The following is a 21,292-nucleotide window of genomic DNA, read 5'->3' as shown; positions in this document are numbered from 1 at the left end:
GAGGCAAGGCCTGACACCATAACTGAGGCTATTGGAACGTTCACAAAAAGGGACCTATCATGACTGTCCTCCCAAAGACCCAACAAGCAGCTTAAAGAGTCAGATGCAGATATTTGTTCCCAACTAATCAACAGAAGCTGCTGAACCCTGGGGTTGAATTAGGGAAAAGCCGGAAGAAGATGAGGAGGAGGGTAACCCTGTAGCAGAACCAGCAGTCTCAATTAACTTGGACCCCTGAGGTCTCTCAGACACTGGACCACCAACCAGGTAGCATACACGAGCTGATATGAGGCCTCCAACACATATACAGCAGAAGACTGCGGGGCCTGGGATTAGTCAGAGGAGATGTACCTAACCCACAAGAGACTGGAGGCCACAGGAAGTTTAGAGGTCTGGTGGGGTGGGTGGGTGGAGACATCCTTGTGGAGACAAGGGGAGGGGATGCAGGCTCAGGTATGGGATTTGGAACCGATGAACAGGGGGAGGGCGGGAGGGGAATAAAATCTGGAGTGTAAAAATAAATAAATAAATAAATAAATAAATAAATAAATAAATAAATAAATAAATAAATAAACAAATACAGTTTTAAAAAAGAAAATATTCAATAAAAGAAAAGGAAATTAAAAAAACTCAATCTATGTTACAATGCATAGTATTTTCTAACAAGATTAGAAGTGATGATTAATCCAAGGATTTCTTGAAATGTCCCAAGAGTCTTTCTCCATTAAATTATTTCAATAAGGCTTAATAATTAAAACCTTTTTTTTCTGGTAGTTTTCTTAAGGAAGAAATATTTGCTAAAATGTTCCTTAAAACTTAAAAGTAACATGGGCTAACGATTATAAAGCAGTTCTTCCAGTTTGAACATTTTTGTATGTTAAAATAATCATTGTAGTTTGTATTTTTATGAAAGTAGGAAATTAAATTATTCTTAACAGTACTCATTCAGCCTACAAATATTTATTATCTGTACAAATTATATTATTAAAAATAAAAATATACTACTTTCTCCAGTGCTAGTGAAGATAGAAATATAAATACACTTATTAATCAAAATGATTATTCCTTTAATGAGGCTAGTTCAGAAAGCAGTGGGAGTATGGAAAAAAGATTACTAAGTTAGAATACAGAAATTTATCTGAGTTCTGCATTTGTAGGGATATCTATGCAACTGGAGAAAAGTGACTATTCTGTTTCTTTAAAGAAAACTGTCTGGCCCCAACTGGGGCATCCGCCTGTTAGTTTCACATCCTGTATATAAAGGCTGCAACCCATATCTTAAAGAAATTTGCAATAATTCTAAAATTGCATGTCAAATCATGATATCACAGGAAGTATTCTAGTGTAGTTCTTAAAACACTTCAGATTATATCAAGAATTCAGTGGAACATGGCAGTAGACTTTAGAATTTTAATTATGCAAACTGTAGCTTTTTGCTGGTTTCTATCCAACCATTTAAAACCAAACAAACGATGGATATCCATAATTTGAACCAAATTCAACCAAAAACTCTCCTAAGAGAAATTGAGTAGGATGATTAGGTTTGACTTTCATGAAGTCATGAAAGTTCCCTGCAGTTCAAAAGAGTTTTTCTATGCATGTCCTTCCAACCTGCATTCTTTTATCAGTAGGTAACAGGACATTATGTGCTTCTAGGTGCATTCATGCAATGAAAACTTGCAAAGGCTACACCACCAGGAATTCTCTGTTTTCTAGGAAACCATTGTTAAACATCTCTTTGCCCATCACTGACTATTGACTTTGAAAACATAGGATAGACTATATCTGCCTGGTATAATATATCCATGTCAAAGTGATAGGTCAGATAAGATGGCATTCTCTACACACTAATAGGTATTTTGTACAGATTATAGGTGATTCATGTGCTATTTCATTTTCATAAATTTATATTATGAATTTTTCTTACATTTTAGAGCTTTAGAATATGTTCACATTTGGAGGAAGGACCTTTATTGTGAATATTACAACTATGAATAAAACAATATAATTTAACTGGTGTCCTTAGAAAAGAACTTTGGATATATAGGGAGACACCAGAGATCTACCCAAATAGAGAAAGGACAAATGATGACACAGAGAGAAAAACAGCCACGTGTAAACCAAGGTCAGATGTCTTTGGAGAAATCAACTCGGTTGATATTTTGGTCTTGGATTTGCAAACGTCAGAGCGGTGAGACACATATTCCTGTTGTGTAAGTTGGTCTCCCAAAATTTGTTCTAGAAGCTCCAGAACAACTAATGTTTAGTTTCTTTGCTCAAATAGGCAGAATGATCAAAGAATAGTCCTTGTCTTCTCTGAGTGTGTGGGCAGCTTGGCATCATAGACTCTAAGTTGTAGGAATGTTTTTTATTTGTATATTCAGACAGCAAGTGCTCTATGCTTAGTCCCTGTCTGTCTGTCTCTCTGTCTCAGAAGAAACTGGAGTTGATTCTTAATAGTCTTACTAGGCCCTCGAGAGTTCTCTCTCTCTCTCTCTCTCTCTCTCTCTCTCTCTCTCTCTCTCTCTCTCTTTCTCTGTATACACACACACACACACACACACACACACACACACACACACACACATATATATATGTATTTATCTGTTTTGCAGTTTTCTCCTTCCATGCATATCCTGCTGTGAAAACCTGATATTCCCATGAAACCTCTGGACTTAAGTGGTCGACTCACCTCACCCTCTTAAGTGCTGAAGCTTCAGGTAAAATTATTCCATTCAGTTCCTCCATACATCTCTGCCTTACTTTTCCATTGAGGTATTTTTGCAAATGGGGGAGGTTCATGATTTAGTTGACAGAGAAATCACTTCCCAGAAAGGTATCCCCCTGCCTGAGAGATGCTCATCGTTTGGTTGTACAGACATCAATCAGTGGCATCTTTGAAAATAGAAAATAAACTGTGTAAACGTGCTTTCTAGTCACAGGCCATGTGACTGCTTGTGACATGTTTCATCAGCTGCAGAACGAAATTGTATTGTTTCCACCTCAGCATTTTACTTCCCTTCTACCTCCCTTCTTGTTTTCAATTTCTTTGCCATGAAGTTTTCTGGTAGTAGCCAATCAGATGGTCCCTGCTATTTTTCATCTAGCAGAATATATTTTATTGTCAAGTGGAAGACAAGCACTTCAAAAATGTCTCATTGGCCCGGAAGGTGGCTTGGGCACCAAATATGATGACTTGAGTTAAAACCCTAGCATCTGCATGAGTGAAAGTGAGAATCAACTCCCAAAATTTGACCTCTGATTTCTATAATCATGCTGTGGTAAGGATGGGTGCATACATAACCCTACACAGGCACACATATGTGTTCAAGCACATCTGCACACAAAATAGAATAAAAAAAAAACAGAATATTCATAGAATAGGACAAGGGCAGCTATTAGCAGAAAAATGGTGACTCATTGCATTGTTCTTGAGTATTGAATACGTGCGATGGGCTGGAAAGCAGGATATCACTAGAGATGCTCACTAGTGAGCTGCATTGATTTATATTTTAGCATAAAGATGTCTAAATATGCAGTGTTAGTAGCAATCTGTGAAAACAGGGCAATTTGATCATCTTGGAAGCATAGATTCTTGAATCCTAAACAACTGATTAACAAAGTTCAATTTCTAATGTATATGTATCACCCTGAATAGGTTTCTTCTGGGATTAGGAAATCAGAGAAACAGGAGCATTTAGGATGATATTTGTTGCTGTGGTTACCACTGCAATTGTGTTCATGTTTTTGTTTATCACAGCAACATTCCTGAAACCCACCGATTCTTGTGATAAGTTTAAATGAAGACCATATCCTTCCTAGATATTCATGCAAGTGTTGAGTGAGGGATGATGAACAGTATAAATGGTGGCCTCAGAAATGAAATGGCTGCGCTTGGGCTCTCGGATTTGTAATCCATTCCATCCTTCTTCAGATTTGGGGTAAAAGAGAACTTCTGTGTATTCTTTCATCACAAATGAAGCTGCACTTTACATTCCAGGATTCTTAGGCACGAATGAAATGTAAGCAGTGTTGCCAATTCAAAGTTGACACATTTAAAATAATAAATTTCTGGGATTTAAATACAGCCTTTTCTGAATTATTATATTTATAAAATATAATACTGTTTTTTTAATACTAAATAGTTGTATCTATCACCTCACAAAACTACATTTTTTGCCCTCTTCTATTTTTTCTCATCTTTACTTATAGACATAAACTTTACTTCAGAAGTTAAAATTAAAAATATAATAAATAGTTTATAATACTGAGAACCTTGATTTCCCGTAAGAGGTTTACAGAACTAGTATAACTTATATGAAGATTTTCAAAAAATCTTAGCAAGAACAGACCTTTAGATGAGACCGACATTCATAAAACGATGATCTGATGCTCTGCTTTGCTGACTACATAGGCAATTCTGGAGTTCATCAAATACAGATATTTGTAGAATGGCTTGTGAGGATCTCCAAATATCTAACAAATATGATTTTACTAAATGCACACGGAGTTACATCTTTTTATGTTCACTACTGTGAAAAGTGATAGTGCAAAGAAAGAAGAGCAAACACACAAACACGTGCAAACACACATACATTCACATACACACTCATGCACACTTATACATACACACACTTAGACACACACATACACACACACATGCAAATGCCTTCACCCTTTATTCTTAAAAGGAAGACTACATTGATTATAGCAAAATAATATTCCAATATTTAATACATGGAAAAGTTTAATACCTTATATCTTGATTTATAACCTTAAGTGATTATTATATTTTTTAATAAGCCCAAACATTTGGGAAGTATGTTGCTGGGACCTTAATACTGGGCATTGTTTGTTCTAAATTCCTCCCATGGGTCTACATCACCAGACTGAGAGAACTATTTCTAAAAATCACTAAACAGTTTACTTATCGAAAAATGTCTGCACTTTAGAAATGTGATAAGTATTTAGAAAAAAAATCCCTGAAGGCTAATTTTTATAAATATCAAACAGGGGTATAAATTATGGGATTTTATTTTATGCAATTTATTTAGTTTTATATTGTAGTTTTTATCACCAAAACAGCAACATAATTTATGTTAAAAGAATAATGTGCATAAGGAAAATTTACCTCTCCCATTGCTTCTATTCCAATTCTCAAAAAACAAAACAAAACAAACAAACAAAAAAACCGCTAAGGATTAAACTTTTGGTATTATGTCAGACTTCTTTCTGTATATAAACAAATATTTTTAAATGGAGAAATATTTTTAAGTAATTCTGTACATACTTCCCTGATGCTTGCTTTTCAACATTTACCCATACATAAAGCATACATTTTCTTTGAATACATAAAGAATCTCCTTATTCCTTCAAGTGACCTAACCACATTTTGTTGTATAAATACACTGACATTTGCTGAACCAATCCCCTATAGGAGGATATTTAGATTGTTTTCAGTGTGAACTTGCTACCAAGAGAATAGATTCCAAAGATGCGCTCTAAGCATGCGCTAAAGTGTTGGTGATTTGGAGGAAAAAACCCTAATCTCTGAGGACACACTCGTTGTCTGAAGCTAGAAGGAAAGACAATCAAGATTTAAACAGGAAGCAATTTTTATATCAGCCAGAGACTATGAAGAATATTGGAGAGGGCTATTAACTTGTAGCCTGAGGATCTAAATATTATAAACAGAAAATTCTAAATTTCACTTTTCAAACATATGAACCATCATTGTCTAAATAAGGCAAGAACTGCACACATGCGCACACACACACACACACACACACACACACACACACACACACACAACAAGACAGTGAATCATCATTGTGGGTTGTTGATTTTGTTACAGAAAAAGCTGGTAGAAAGCACAACACACAAACTGTCAGCAAAAACATTCAGAGTTGATATTCCTTTCCATTTCAAGTCTACATGAATGCTATTATCTGTCCCCTTTCCTACACTAAAGATATTGATTCCAGAACCTAAGCTTGATATTCCTACAGTGGATGTGCTATACTCTGAAATAGCAGTTTGATGGAGTCATAGGTTAGAAGGGTATGTCGTGCAGTGTTGGATTCAGTTAAGGTTTTTCTGAGTAGCCTCTTGGCTTCAGAATTAACTATGAACAGGCTGCTTTGGAATCTGGTTGTAACGTGAAGCAGCTCCCAGGATTCTTCCCCTTAGATGCACTGGGCTGACACAATGCATTTAACGCTGTCTGTTCTTAGCTGACAAAGACTTGTTTTTCATTCTCCATTGCCCTACCAAATTGAACATAACTGGGTTTTGACTAGACAAAGAGCTGATAAATAAGCCATTAAACTTTACAGTCGTCTGGAAATATATGATACCAACCACTGGGGAATTTTTTTTCTTCAAACTTGAGCGCGTGTCTCCTATAGGAAATCTTTTGATCATAAGTCCTAGAAATAAATTTTTGTCTCTTCAATAATGACAAAAAAATGTGTCAAGTAAGAAGATTTTGTAGAAAAAGTATGTAAGATTATTGAACACATGTGCTTCAAGACAGTGTAGGGTCAACATACTAGGACTTCTTTTCCTTTCAGTCCCAAATGACTTTGCACATCAAGCTAAGTGCACATACTAAAAGGCATCATTTTATAGCTATGGACTGCTCACCTACTTTAATAGGAATCACCCAGTGTCCAGAACTATTCTTCATGTCTGAATGGTGTGTGGTTTTATTTGCTTTATGATGTATTTTCCAATAGAATATACTTCCAAATCAATTTTATTAATGGTGATGCCTATGTGGTGTATTTAATAATGTCATTAATTGCTCTGTTACTAATTGTTTCATTACCTTTCTCCTATTAGTAGCGGTAGATACCCAACACTATTTATCAGGGATAGGAGTGGCCTCTCTCCTGAGTGGTGAAGCTGACTAAGGAAAATAAATGTCATCCTGTTCCACGGGTCCTCTCTGATTTCAACCCCTAGTCTCACCTGGATGGAAAGCCAGCCCCAATTTCTAAATAAACTGCCATAAACATAATTTATACATAGAAAGGACATGTGAAAATGGCTTCGATGTTGATCTTCACATCAATCCTTGTTTTCTACTCACAAAAGAAAAACTAGCATTATCCTTTTATAAATAATTAATACAAAGCCTTTCAACTGAGGAATGGGCCAGTGACATTGGCTTATTTAAAACCTCAGATAGGCTCGATGATTTACTCTGATAGAGGCTAGAGGATTTTAAATGTTTATTTTGACTATTTTTAATCATTTCCATCATAAATACAGAGCAGACCTCTATCTTTTAAACTGTGTGAATTTGATTGCAGACTCTTACCTTATCCATGCGGATAACTGCTTAAAATCAGCTCAGGATGAATTCTCTCAAATAAGAAAACAATAGCTGTATTAGGACACGTGTGTTTAAACGCTTGACTTTTCATCCAGTACAATGGTTGCTTTACCGTATCTTCTTTCTCTCTTGGGTGGGTTTAATTTCCTATTAATCATCAAAGAGAAATGACAGCTGTATAAGACAAATCTATCTCTTTAAATTTGTCTGTTGTGTTGGCCGGGAATCAGTGCTTAGCGTTTTTAAAAACACGAACCAGCCAGCATTTTCACAAGCAACATCGTCAGATGTCTGCATCCAATTGTCACTAAAAAGCTACCTCTAAAATCTTTTGAAAATCTTCGTGTTAATGCAGGCACCGCTACGGATTCTAGGTCAGACAGAATGAATCCACCTTCTCAGCAAGACTGGAGCTTTCGTACCTCTCCGTTAAGCTCATGCTATGAGCGGGGCTGGGACTGTTTAAGACAGATGCAAATTGTACTTAATATCATTTGTATTTCTCAGTTTATCATCAGACACGCATCATCCAAATCCATTTCCCCCCCTTTAAATCTCAGAATTCCGGACACTTCACAAAGCAAAAAGCTTGCTGCTACCTTCAAGGAACTCAAACTATCTGATTTTTTTTTTTATTTGCTGCTGCCATTAGATTGAAATGATTTTTCTTCAGTTTGCTCAAAGCCAGATTTAAAGTCAGGTCCCAGAGGTAACGGGAAAGTCGATCCCCTAAGCTACTCAGTCGTTGTTTGCTTTTTTTACATGTAATATCCCACTTCTAAGCCAGAGTATAATTTAAAATACAAAACACACTCTACATAAATACGTCCTTTAGACATTTTATAATCTGACATTCAGTAGAAGTTAACTAAGTGTCTGATATTTTGTTTATGGTGGGAAATGGAGAAATTAGAAATATCCTTGAAGACAATTATTTCTTAATAGGGGTCTACCTGTTTTGAAAGCTATGCATTTCCTTGCTGCTTCGAGTTAAAAAACACTCGAGCTGCGTGCCCCTTTTCTACACAGACCTGGCAGATTGCTTATTTATGATGCTTCGAAATAAGCCTCAAATCATTCCAAACATTTCACACGAGAGGATTGGAGCCTCCTAGAGCCACTCGGTGAGCTCAGGCTTGCATTCCACTTTGTGTTTGCTGGGAACAGCAAAGGGTTACTTCCGTTCCTGTGCTGCTGCGAGCAGGACCAACAGGAATCCTTGGGCTTTAATTTGTCCATGTCTTTCATTTGATACCCCCAGTATTAATAGCGTTGCAAGGAAATTCTGCAGTCATTAATCATAATAATTAATCAGATCCAATTATATTGCATATAAATGCGAACAAATTGCTGAAAAAATAATGATCTATCACCAACGTGTCACGAGGAAAAAGGGACTAAAATAGTAATTAGAAGCTGGGATTTAGTTGTGTCTGAGGGCCCTGCAACTGATTTTAACTGTATGATGATCTGATGATGTAATTAGTAGAAAGTCTAGCGTGCCTTTCTCTGCAGACCATCTAATGACTGCGCAAGTGGGAAAACCAGCTTCCCTTTTCTTGAAGCATTCTGCGCTTGTCCTTAACATCTTGCCTTTCTGGGTGAAGTTGATATTACGCTTGTATTCAAATGCAAGGTTCTAAATTTTTCCTGTCATGGGTTTTCTGGATTTTGAAGATCTCTTTTTCAAGTCAGACTTAACTGCTAACTGAGGTTAGGAATCAAGATAGCCCGCATGGCATTTTTTTTTTTTTTTAAAAACTCTTATAATCATAAAAAATGTGTAACATACAATTCAAAATGAAATGTTTTGGTTATAGGATGTTAACACCATTCTGTGGGCTGCGTGCACGCTAGCTGTTTTCACCTATCTTCTTTCCTTTGAACTGAGCTGAAAACATTTCAGAAAATGGAATTACTCTGTTTTCACTTCAGTTAGCACTCTACAAAGCTCTGGCTGATCTTATCAGAAACCATTTAAAAAATATAATGTGCGTGAATGTGTGTGAGTGTTTGTGTGTATAAATTCTTTAAAAGAGTCTTCATCTTGACCGAAATGCATTGTTTCAGTGCAAGTCTTTCTATGGATTAATTTTTACTATGTTGTATTGTTGTTTTCTTATTTTCCTTTTTCCGTCACAAGGTAGAGCTTCCACTACATATTTTCAATTTGAAACACACGTTATGTGCAGTCCCTCCTGGAATTACTTTATTTTTATGAGCAAACGTGCCACTTTAAGCTCTTCCAAAGGCTTCCTTGCTGAATTTGCCAATCACACATGAAAGGGTTAACTGAAGATTGATGAGCAGTTTTTATGATAGGTTTGTGATTTGAAAATAAATGTTAGGTTCATCATAGTTCTCAATACTAAGCAAGGCACTTTGCAGGCTTTGATCTCAGTGTTGTGAGTACTACAAAGAAATAAAACCTTATCTTACCTTTTCCAGCATCTACTGCAGAAGACCTCAATAATGCATAAGAACATCTGGAAGTCGGTAATTTCAGCTATCAGAGATAAGAATTGACACAGAACAGGTAAAGCCTACAAAGTCATCATGTTGAAATGAACTGATTAAGGTTTAGTGGCATAAAACATCATGTATAGTATTTCCCTGCTTGCTACATCTTGCTATTTTTTTTTATTAAAAAGAGAATGTCAATTATATATATTTAATAGGTTGATTAGCTCGCAGCTATATTATATTTTACCTAAGGAGACAGAAATGTCTGCAGATCTGTGGCCGTGCACATCTATTTAGAGTTAACCATGAGTTCATAGAAAATACATGGGCATAGTAAACAGGGTTTTGAAATGACAATTTTTTACTGGTTGCAAGTGCTAATTGCTAGTTTCTCAAGGGTATAGAATTAATCACCTGCTAGATTTACAGTCTCTAGGTTGAGACCTGAGGATGGAGGCAATAAGAAAAGCTCTTGAGGGACATATCATATGGCGAGTCTAAATATCAGTCTCTCTGCATATGTAAATTGGTAACAAAGTTTTTTCAAAGCTCAAGTATGCTAATTTCAAACAGGCAAGACTAAAGCTAGCTTTTAGCAGCTGTTTAACGTCTGCCTGTGGGTGGTAGAGAGAGCTTGAAATACAAGCAAACAGCGGTGCATAAGTAATTAAGCAACATTTTGCTGGGCATAAATAATTCTGTTTATATTGCTCTTTTGAAGAGTATAGAATACAAAATAACAGATCAAGTGCACCTTGGGTCACCAGAGGTTAAATGTTCTTCCTCTTTACCTTGCCTCAGGTTTTACATTCTAAGTGAAATAAATAACACAGTGTGCTAGGTGATCTTTTCGACTTCCTGGGAAAGGAAATCATTTAAGGTTCGAATAAACTGTACACAGAAACATCACGCCTGGAGTTCGACTACTCTGGATTTCCTCTAGTCCTCCAACAATGAATCAGAAAAAGTGCGATAATCAACTACCCACTTGTTTATTAACATTATATATTTTAATATTTTAGAAAGGTAAGTTGAAGTTGTTTGATAAAATTTAAAAAAAAAAAAAGATAAATACAACCTTTTCCCAAAGTAGAAAGAATAATATCCTTAGGTTTTTTCAGAACTAATTTTAATTAACCAGTGGATTTATGTGCACACACACACACACACACACACACTCACACACACACACACAATGTGTGTGTGTGTATATATATATATATATATATATATATATATATATATATATATATATATATATGCTGCACTTACTGGTTGTTGGTTAATTGTAAGCACTGTTATTCAGGATAATCACCTGATTTGAAGAGATCATACTAAGCTGTGGGGGGACCTAAACCAAGAGAAAGACTAGTCTCACAAATTGCATTTGATTCAATAAAAACCTTGAAATTGACCAGAAGGAAGAGGAAAGATTTAACACGATTTAGAAATACCTAGTCTGGAAAAAAGGATTAGAGACACTGACTGTGAGAAGAGTCAGGGGTTTAAACTTTGTTTACATTAAATATTCATGGTTTAAGGAGGGAATAGTGAAAGGGAGTACCCAGTTGGGTATCAAATCTTATAAAGGCTTTAACGGGTTACAGCTAGGAAGGCAGGGGCAGCCATTTATGCACAGGGTTGCCGCTTCCCTTTGCATAGAAGAAGCAGGGAGACAAAATGGAATTTTCAAAATGTCTTTTTTTTTAAATCCTCAATATTCAGGAAAAGTATACATAGTTGGAGGGAAAGAAAAACATTATTTGATTCTGGCATTTTAATTTTTTTTCTTGAATCAGCTCTAGGGTTGGATTTTCAAACCACATGATCAAAAGAAAAGATAGGGTGATGGACTGTAGGTATAGATGCCATATATATTCAGAGCTGTTCTCTAGGACTTTCCAATGAAAGATATGGAAGCCTTGTTCTTCTTCTTATACAGTTGGTTGATAACAACACTTGACTAGTGTTCTTAAAGAGTCACCAGGACAGTACTCTGCAGCTGCTCAGCCTTATAGGCAGCTCAGTTTTGTCTACATACGCCAAGTAATTCTGAACACAGCAACATAGGAAGTCTTGCTACCTGAGAGGACAGAGAGGACAAGCAAAGGAACCACAGACACCCCTTATTCATGTGAAAGCAGAAACAGTAGCTTGAATTTTTTTTGGGCAAAAGTATGTAGAGTGGTTGGTGTAGTGATGCAGGTCTCATGGCTTCTAGACCAGTCTGGGCAACACTAAAAGACCCATGTGGCAAAATATGAACAAGTAAAAGAAAAAAGATAGTAGTATTTCTTGAACGTGTGCTTTCTTTTGAAAATCATCTTTATTACCTCTGCATATTCTGACTTGGTTTGCGGGGAACCATTTCTACTTGTACTTAAATACTGAGGTATCATTAGGCTAGGATACTTGGCTGTGCATGGTTAAGTAAACTCTTCATAGCATCACAGTCGCTCTGCAGTGAAAGGCTTTGCCGGCCACCTTTTGTCCTCCATTGTCTCACTTTTGTGCACTGCTTTGTACCTATTCGCTCATATTCTTCATCAGGAACTGACAGTTACTAAGAAGGAAAAGTAACATTAGGGATGAAATGACCTCCACTTGGCTTACTGTTGAGACACCATGAAATGTTTCTGTGTCCTTCGTCACTCGCTAGGTCAATGGAAGTCTAGATGCTTCACTGTGATTCGTCAATTAAAAGGTATTCATTTTGATCAATCTAATAAATAGAAATTTTTAAAGGTGATAAGCGTCACCAGGTCATTGCATCTTATTCACTGAATTAATATTAATTTGTAGAGTATGGGTAGCCCATATGTAGACAGCTAGGAAAAGATCAGAATACATATAGTATATGTATTATGTGTGTATAATATTGAGATATATATTTTAACACCCACTATTTAAAAATCTTAGCTACAGAATACACTCATTAAATGCTATCTTAAGCTCTCACACTCATTGTCAAAAGAAGCTGCACCTTATTTATAACAGCCAGAAGCTGGAAACATCCCGCATGTCCCTCAACAGAGGAATGGATACAGGAAATGTGGTACATCTACACAATGGAATACTACTCTGCCATCAAAAACAATGACTCTATGAAATTCATAAGCAAATGGATGGCACTGAAAAATATCATCCCGAGTCAGGTAATCCAGTCACAAAAGAACATACACAGTATGTACTCACTGATAAGTGGATATTAGCCAAAAAAAAAAAAAAAAAAAAAAAACTCGAACCATATGAAACCCAAGAGGAAGGAGGACCACAGTGTGGATGCTTGAGTGTGGATGCTTGAGTTCTACTCAGAAGGTGGAAAAAAATAATCATGTAAGGTAGATGGATCGAGGTATATTGGAGGGAGAATGGAAGGGGAGATAAAAAGAGGATAGGATCAAGTATGGGAGGAGACAAGGGGAGGAGTACAGAATGTCCGGAATTTGAACAGAGGTGTATAGCCTTGGGGTACGGGGCCACTAGAATGACCCAGACACCACAGACCCCAAGATGTTCCCAAGACCCCAGAGGGATGAGATTAGCCAAAATACCCAACAAAGGGGAGATAGAACCTGTAGAGACCATATCCAGTGGATAGGAACAGCCTCCAGTTGAGGGATGGGGCCACCCACCCATCTCAAAATATTAATCCAGAATTACTCCTGTAGGGACATAGAGTGGAGCAGAAACTGAAGAAAGGCCACCAAGAGACTGCCACACCTGGGGATCCATTCCATCTGCAGACACCAAACCCAGAAACTATTGCTGATGCTAAAAAGTGCTTGCTGACAGGAGCCTGTTATAGCTGTCTTCTGAGAGGCTCTCAAATACAAATACAGAGGCAGATACTCACAGCCAACCATTGGACTTAGAGAGTTAGAGAAAAAACAGAAGGTGCTGAAGGGGTTTGCAACCCCATAGGAAGAACAACAACAATATCAATAAAGCAGACCCCCTATAGTTCCCAAGGACTAAAGCACTCACCAAAGAGTACACACAGAGGGACCCATGGCTCTAGCTGCACATGTAGCAGAGGATTGGTATCAATGGGAGAGGAGCCCCTTGGTCCTGTGGAGGCTCAATGACTCATTGTAAGGGAATGCTAGGGTGTTGAGGCAGGAATGAGTGTGTGGGTGGGTGGGAGGGCACCCTCATAGAAGCAGGGGGTATGGAAAGAGAAAGAAAGTTTTGTGGAGGGGAAACAGGGAGTGCGGATAACACTTGAAAGGCAAATAAATAAAATAACTAATAAAAGTAAATAAAATTTTGAAAAAAAACACATAAAAGAAGCTTATTTCAGAAAACAAACACACCAACAGGCAAATATCATGTATTGTCCCAGCATGAGGGTTCATCAATCTTGTTCAAGTAAAATCAAATGAAATCTCAAACTTACTATATTGTGAAATTGTTTGGTTCCAATGAAAGCTACCCAACAAGTCAATGCACGAATTTAATTTGAGAAAGAGTATTACCACAAACCCCCTTTAAACTTACGAAGTAGCACTTTGCCAGTTTGCATTCAGTCAGGGCAATGAGAAGAAGCACCTATGTACGGTGGTAGAGCTTGCCTGGGAATCTGATGAGGCAGCGATTGCTGCCGGAGAAGAAAATCCAAAAAACCTGAAAAATGCAGGCAGCTGAAGTGGAGACATTTTGTATCTTAAAGCAATGAACCTCTCTTCCCGATAGTATCCAGACTTCCTTTTGTCATGAAAGGAAAATATGCTTAATTAATACTTTTTGAATGTGTTTAAACTCTTTCAGTTTACGTTTATGATTGTTGTTAGCACGGAGAGTTATATAGACACTGGGACAAACATGATGACATTGGCAAATACGCGTAAGTGCTCTTAATTTGAAAATATATGTTCTCCATACATTAAATTTTTATGAAGAATGCTACCCCATGTGTATTTTGGGGGGGGGGGTTAAGGAACCTTGAGGAAAAACTAAAAACTATTGTATTATCCTTCTCATAAAGATAAACTCAAAGTAATTCAAAGCCATTTAAAAGACATCACTAGAGGGAGGGGACAATGGAAGGCATCCTGTCGAGGCTGGAGACCTGCAGGGAGCACAGGGAGCCTTGAGTCTGGAATTGTCTCATGTATATTCCGTCCCTTTGACTGTCAGCTAGATACGTGTACACACCAGTGTGCTGCTCCCCCTTGTTTTGCTTTCCGAACCGAGATTCTTGCTGAAGGCACCCGTGGATCTGTCAGCTGTACCTCCTGTTAAGGGAACTTTTTCAGATAGAACCGATTCAGTGTTTGTGTTTTTCCCTGTATTTGTTTTTCCTTATAGCTTTTTATGGAAATCATTTTTTACAATGTTGAGATCATGTGCAGCTGAAAAACTTCTTATTATATTTACTAATTTATGTAGCAACCAAAAGGTAAGGAAAAGAAAACAAAAACATATTTAGTAATTTCATGAATTTAAAAACTAGCCCTGGGGGAAAATCGGCACTTTATATTTTGTATCACTGCTGTGTTTAAGAAATCTAAAAATGGGAATTTCATATTCTCATATTTTGACAAGTACTTTACATTTGCTTGAATAAATATTTTACTATGAAAGGAATATGATTAAAAAGGAAAGGACCCCACACTATTAACTTCTCAGGAACATTAAACCAGTCAAAGTACACATTCCATAAGCCCTGGGATGCAGCAGCGCTCGCATGATTCTAACCAATCCTCAGAAGAGATTTCCTTTTTCTTTATTATTTTTAGGCTCTGGAGAAAGCCTGCATTGAAGAGGGGAGAGGTGTACTGTACTTCCACGGTCAGATCGACCCAGTGGAGTTCAGTTTTTCTCTGAAGAGTTTCCACATTCAGGAGCATAAAGACAATAGCACACCATATACAGAGCCAATAAGTCAATCAACTCTGAAACCTAGGCTTCAGGAACTGTATTTATCCTGCAGGAAAACACAGCTTTTACTTATAGGCATATTTCATACTCTTAAGGTCAATTTTTCACATGGAAATTATATTTAGTGAGCGGAAAAAAAATCACTCATAAATATTGTAACGGAGAAAAAGTGGCACTTACTACTGTAAGAGAATGAGTTTGTTTTGTTTGTAATTATCTACCTTTAGAGTAATTGAGATCTGAAACAGCAGCTAATAGCCTCGCTGTTTCAAATTACTACCGCATGTAACTTTACCTTGCCAGATATCAAAGAGCTTTTCAATTGCAATACTACAGCTTAAAAACTGGGTCATTTTCTAGCAATTAATTGGAAGAGGTGATTAATAGCTTAATAATGGGTTGATCTGTGTTTAAAAGTGCAGGGGACGTGCGTAGGAAAGGAATATGTAATTTTGTATTCCTGAAATATAACCTAATTGAAAAATCAGCAGTTGGTCTTATTTACTTTAGGCTTGTACTTCCAAACCCTCTCCTGATCTACTCTGAGAAAAATGTGTAAATCTGGCTTTTTTCTAATTAACTCCTTGAACATTGAACACACTATGAATTTAAGGAGCACAGACCCTTTTTAGAAACTAGCTGTGCCCAGTCAGCACCTCAGGAATTTGAGGGCAGAATAGGTCAGGCTTCTGTCTAGATGTGTGAATGGTAGTGCCCATTCGATGAGTACACACTACAAAGACACCTATGGGTTCACAGGGCACATTGAACCGTGCTATGGTCTCAGTGGCCTTACTAGATGCATTCTTAGTGGCTTATAGTCACTTGCGAACCTCCCTCTTACATTCACCATGACTTACTGGCCGTCAGAATCTAGCTATATATCAAATTATCAGCCCCCCAAACATACAAACAACTAACATTACACAGACTAAGAAGATTATATTTATGCATTTAGGCATGTATATGTAAACACATTCAAATCTAGGTATGTAAGAACCATTAGTGAGAAAAGAGGCTATGAAATTGTAAGAGGTAAAGGAACAGTAAGTGGGAGGGTTCAGAGGGAGGAAAGGGATGGGGGGAATGAGGTAATTATATCACAATCCCTCCAAAAGGTAAAAATAATAATAAACCTATTTAGAGTTAATAGTAACACTTTCATAAATATGAAGTGTAGTTTAGTAAATTCACAAAACTAAATACTCAAAATGTTTATACAACGTCTCAAAGAAACAGTAGTCAGCTTGTCAAAAGTAATTTCATGGGGAAAGGGGCATTTTGATAAACTCAAGAGATGGACTTAGTAAACTGCAATAGACCAAACTCATTTGTCTAAGTCATTATAGTGCCATGCTGATCTATATCAAGATGCCTGGAAGTGTTATTCACTGAAATTCTTTTTTTACTCTTGCATACTGTATACATACAAGACATGTTGTATTTTTTATGTAGCTAGAAGAAAATTTTAAAAATGAGATTTTATATTTCCCATAAATTCTTTCACATTGTGCATTCCTGCTTCTCCTTTTGTGCCAGTTTTATTTTAAATGAATCTATAGAAATATTACGGTATGTTTCCCCATTGTGTTTATAGGATGGTTCAATGTGATGGTTCTTTCTTGGGACCAAGCATGAAAGAACATATGAAGTGGTAAGGAACTCCTTTAGAATACACTGCAGCTCCTAGCTTCTGCAAACCTTGGGACCAAGTCTTGAAAGCACTAAAACTCAAGGTATTTTATGGCAATTCAGAAGGTCACTCATTGTTGTTTCCAAATCTTTTCCCTTTATTGGAAATTATATAGCAATAGAGAAAAGAAGTGAAAATGGGCTATAGATTCTGTATCAAAACAAAGAAACAGATCTAAAAGAACATTGTCAAAGTGCACACAATAGGTTTACATAGGTGCAATAAATATACAAAACCATGATGTTGATGTAGGCCCTCAACTGAAAGCTAAGCCAACAGTGACTTTACAGTGCTGTACAGGCCAACAGGACCTTTCCTGCTTTCTGCAGAATGAAGGTAGAGAAGCCTGAATGTACAGATGGGCCACCAGAAGAATCGTAGAACTCTTGCTTGTCAGGGAGCCCAAAGTTCTCACTGTCCTCTAGTTCAGGGAGAAGCTCTCTCATTCCTAGATGCCTGTGAGAGGTGGATGGCAGAGACGTATTCGGTTGATGTAGGTTTTTGTTTCATATCATTTGTGTCATTTTAGCATGAGATAACTACTATTTTAAATTTGCTTATTTTTCTGTTCAGCCACAACTCAATCACCCTGTAACATTTAGTTGTCTAAAGCTAATTATTTAATTTACCAACTTTATTTCTTGGCACTTGGTTCTTATCCTAAAGCTTGCTTGTTTTCAGTTGAGGTCTCCTGATATCTAATGCTACAAGTAGTTACCTCATACATTTGTCTTCATCACTTTCACCATCAATGTCTCCAAATGTCCGGCATGGAGAGTCTAACGGGAGGAGCATTTGCTTTACTCTTACATTAGGGGTGTGGCTGCCTTTGTCTCATTCTCCTTTTATTCTGTCTGGGAACTCAGACAGTATGGGTGTTGACATTGTCCCCGAACTTAAACTTTACTTATGTTGCTTTTATTTTTTCTTTTCCCCCAGAGATTATAATTCTGAGACCCATGAAGAAAGGAAAAAAAAGCAATGTTGGATATGTTCATGAGGGGTGGGATAACTTTCATCAATATTTCCTGTTTCTGGTCATATACTTTGTCCTATTATTTGTTCTAATGCAGAATATTTTGCATTGGGTTAACACCATTTGAATTACCTTACCTCATTGAGAGTGGCTAAGTGATAGGCCCTGATGGAGGCTAGGCACTACAGAGATACCATTTCTACAAAGCTATGTTATAATTTCAATTAGGAATTATCACCTTTAATAAGTTAATTAATGCATGGGGAAGTTTCTTTAAAAGCTCATGCATTTATAGTAGATACCCAGCAGTATACTTCTTTTTTTTTATTTATTTTTTTTTATTAACTTGAGTATTTCTTATTTACATTTCGAGTGTTATTCCCTTTCCTGGTTTCCGGGCAAACATCCCCCTAATCCCTTCCCCTCCCCTTCTTTATGGGTGTTCCCCTCCCCATTCTCTCCCCATTGCCGCCCTCCCCCAACAATCTAGTTCACTGGGGGTTCAGTCTTAGCAGGACCCAGGGCTTCCCCTTCCACTGGTGCCCTTACTAGGCTATTCATTGCTACCTATGAGGTTGGAGCCCAGGGTCAGTCCATGTATAGTCTTTAATGCGCTAAATTTAATGCTTAAATTCCTCTGGAGACCATTTCTTTTGAAACAGGGTTTTTGTATGTTATCTGACCTGAATATTTAATCCTCCTGCCTCAGCTTACTGTGTACCTGGGACTATAGGAACACAGCACTGTATTTGATCATAAAACTTTTTTGTTTGTTGTATAGAAAACTTCACTGTAATGCTTCCACAACAAAAAGGATTTTGTAAATGGGGTTAAAGCCAATTCTAGCATGGAAAGGTGTAATATACCATGGAGGTAACCAGACTTTTGCAGAGCATCATATTCATTCTCTCTCTCTCTCTCTCTCTCTCTCTCTCTCTCTCTCTCTCTCTCTCTCTCTCTTTCTCTCTCTCTCTCTCTCTGTCCCCTGCCCCAATCCTTCCTTCTCTCCATGTGTGCATGTGTGTGTGCATTGATGCCCAAGAATGGTAAAGGAGGTGTTGAGTTTCCTGGAATGGAGTTACAGATAATTGTGAGCCATGGTGCAGGAGATGAACTCTACTCATCTGGGTGATCAGGGAGCATTTTCTTTTACTGAGCCATTTATCTAGTTCCACAAATGGTAATGGTTACCTTAGAAATATTGAGCAACGGTGAATTTGATGGTTCAACCAGTAAAATGCTTGCAATACCAACTGGAAGACCTAAGTTGGATCACAGAATCCACTTGGAACAAAACAGCAAAACAACAACAACAACAACAACAACAAAACAATCAGATCCTGTGTCTCACATCTTTAATCACAGAAAACCTATCATGACATCATCTCTAATCCCAGGACCCCTACCATGACATGGAGATGAGAAAAGGAGATGTGCTTGGAAGCTCTCAGGAGAGCTATCCTGGAGTATACAGAACAGTCACAGAAATGAGGGAGACCGTATGGCCTCTACATATGCATTATGTCACATATAGATACACATACAGTAATGATGATGATGTTGATGATAACATTTACACAATTGCATGGACAAATATAAAGACACACAGAATACTAATGAAAATAATATTGAAAAAATTTAAAATTCATAGAGACCTGTTTCCAGGCACTGAATGTGATATAAATATATCCAATGGTAATCTGTTGTCACAATGGTTGGTTGTGACACCAGAGTAGACAGACTTCAATGGATAATGGACTCTCCAGTCATAGAAGAAAGATCGTGATTCATTTGTATATCCAGCATGCTTTTTCGGAGAGACACAATTTGCTAATGCATCACTCTCAGGTGATGTTTTAGACAGCATACACATCCTACCAGGGATGAAGTTGAGGAACAGTAGGTAAGGAAGAGCGTATTATAAATTGTTTAAAAATTTGCACATGAAAAAGTTAAATTGGCCATTTCAAAAACCTGTCTGATAAATATCATGTTGAAGGATCTGTAGATCTTTTACAGTTCTCATAGCAGTGAATAAGAAGAGTGTGCCCTTGTGGATCCTGATGCCCAGAAATCATAAAGGAGAGCATATTTGGTTATATAAAAATTTTGCTTCTGTTTGACTGGATAGCTGGTTGGTTATGCCTTTCTAATAGCCTTGGCAAACAGTCATTATTCTGTTGTCTCATGTGTCCAAATGAGCGCTGGCTGACCAACTAGTGATACACACTGGGAAGGTCTGTGACGTACAGCACAGTGTTCGGATGAACCATGGGCCACTTGGTATAAAAGTAGTTTACATGTCTTGCTCTTTCTGTCAGCAGATCTGGTTGAGTCTCAGGTACCTGTAGAACCAAACACACCTAGTACCTTCATACTTGCAGGGCTATAAAACTCTTTTTTAATTTGAAAAAAAACTAGTGAAATTAATTTTTACTTTTCTTCTTTTTCTCTCTTTCTTTCTTCCTTTCTTGACATGTCATCTCTCTACATAGGGTAGACTGAAACGCTTTCTTCTCAAATCTTAATCCTCCTGACTCATCGTCCCATGTGCTGGGATAACAGATATTTTCTACTGTATGTCAGCTTAGTAGTTGAATTTTCAGTTCAAGATAAAGCTTATGTATACATTTTATGTTAATTAATGATATCAGAAAATATAACTAGGATATCTTTTAATGGGTACTCTAAAAGCAAGTGAACCTAGTTTTTGAGTCATTGACTGAAAGGCAAATCATTAATTCTGAGTAAGATGAAATAAATTATCTCTTTAGAAATGATTCCTGAAAGGTTATAGTAAAAGTGCCTCAATCCCTCTGGTTTTTCCTAGCCAGTTCAATTTAGGTATCTATGACAAGAAAAGAGATTGTCTTCGGCCTTTAGAGAGACTCTGAAGATAGGTGGTCTCTTTCCTTAAGCATTGCAAATATTTTATGGA

Source organism: Rattus rattus, chromosome 5 (genome assembly GCF_011064425.1).
Source record: "Rattus rattus isolate New Zealand chromosome 5, Rrattus_CSIRO_v1, whole genome shotgun sequence".
Taxonomy (NCBI): Eukaryota; Metazoa; Chordata; class Mammalia; order Rodentia; family Muridae; genus Rattus; species Rattus rattus.
This window is presented reverse-complemented; position numbering follows the sequence as displayed.